We start from the raw sequence: 2,072 nt of genomic DNA, 5'->3' as shown, positions 1-2,072 counted from the left end.
GTGGTGTTTTTGCTGGCTCATCCCTGCCTCTCCACATGCCTGTTTAACAACACAGAGCTCCTCCTTACTGGCTTCCTGTCCAAACCAGTTTATCTGTAAACAAGTGTGTTTTTTTCCTCTCCGCCCCATTGTCCACACTACACCAGAATGCATGCACAATGGGCGCCCTCTCTCTCCCAGTCTGCTTTTGTACTCTAAAGTCAAAAAACACAGTTTTTTTTTTGTTACTACCACACATAGCAATGCAAAGAAATGATATGCTTCTCAATGAGGACAATTTTTTGTTGTTGAAAAAAGTACATTACATCTGTGATGGTGTAAACATTTTCAAAAAGGTTAGTAGAAATATGAACTTAGTTAAAGTTGTGTTCAAAAGATTGGCCTCTATTCACTTAAGCACACCATAAAACTAATAGAAGGTTGCAGCTGATTCTTTTTCTAATGCACCCTGGTGGAGCCATCTACTGACATAGCAGGTGAATGTTATGTATTGTTATTATGTGTGCATTGGGATGAAATGGCTGTCTCTGTTTATATTGCCCAAGGTACACTATGCTACACTAGATATGATAACAGCAGGGTTATTGTGGCAGTACCCAACCGTCCCTGCTTTGGCCGTTGCTTGCACACTGCAGTGGTGTGTGTACTCGTGTGGTGTTGTCTTAAGTTTAGAAGAAGTTGTTATGCCTTATAATATACTCATGGAATTTGTTTATTTTTTTAAGCATGATATCCATGTCCCTTTGAAAGATGTGGAAAACAAATCTGTCAAAAGATTTTTTTTTAAATGGGGAAGAAGGAAACTTCAAATTAGAGAGGGCAATATGATGTCACAGCAATTTAAGATAAGAAAGCAATGTCCTCTTTCGAACTGTGGAAAATAGACAGTCTTTTAAACCCAACCCCACATTATGATCGAGAAGAGCATGGAAGAGAACATAACTGCTGACTGAGCCTTTACAGTTTAGCAGGCCCTTTACCTCAGAGGTTAAGGCTTTTATTGCTTTTTATTCCTGCTTTTTCACATCCTTTATGATTTTGGATTGAATCTCCTTGGCCTTAGGAGTAATCTCACAGATTCCTTTACTTCTTGACCTAATAATATGCATATACCAGATGTTATATTCCTGTCATCTATGGCTGCAACAATGTGTTTTATTAGGCCATCTTGGCTGTTTTTGATAGGCCTGTCACTCCAAGACAAGCACTTGTGTGCTAGCTGCAGATAATGACCCATTCTATGAATAAGGAACACATTTTGAAGAGAAATTCATGCCGCTTATATGAAGGATGGTAAGAAAAGTATTGCAACATATTCAGCATTCTTATACACCCAAATAACAAGTGCTTTTACATGTAGGCCTAACTCTATATGATATGATGTACCAAAAAGTGTGAGGCCAACTGCATCTCTCAGTCATTGCTGATTTGTTGTGGATAACTATGAATTTGAATTTGCCCTGTTCATTTGGCACCATGGGCATTTATTATGCTTACTTACAAAACTGTGAAGCGTCCACTAAAAGTTTTAGTCATTTTTCTTCACCAGTGGTAAGAAACTTGAAAAAATGGTAATGTTTGGTATAATAAGAAAAGTAATCTCATGCAACTATACTATTTTTTGAAATGTATACAATATTTATTTTGGGCTATGAATATAGGGTGTGTATGGTACTTAATAATGCTATTAGTATTGACTTTATTGCACATTCTCTCAATCTCCCGTTGTAGCACAACATTGTGTGACGTATAAAAGCTGCATTGTGTTTTTAATAGTGCATAATCGTTACTAAGGATTGTATCATTCATTTCATATAAAATAAAATCTGGTTTGAACAAGTTTGAACGTAAAGGTTTTAGCTCTGCTGAGTGCTGTATAAGTCGTTGAGGAACCGAAAGAGTTAATTTGTCTCTCTCTCTCTCTGTTGAACGCTGCGTGGGCTGCGAGATCATTCGAGAGTGCATTTTCAGCGTCCAATCAGCTGTGCGGACTCCACTCCGCATTCAGCCAATAGGGAGAATGGGAGGCTCTATCGAATTTGAATGAGGAGTGTATCTTTCGGCGCCATTTT

The sequence above is a fragment of the Perca fluviatilis genome, chromosome 12 (assembly GCF_010015445.1).
Source record: "Perca fluviatilis chromosome 12, GENO_Pfluv_1.0, whole genome shotgun sequence".
Lineage (NCBI taxonomy): Eukaryota > Metazoa > Chordata > Actinopteri > Perciformes > Percidae > Perca > Perca fluviatilis.
Note: the sequence above shows the minus strand (reverse complement) of the source record.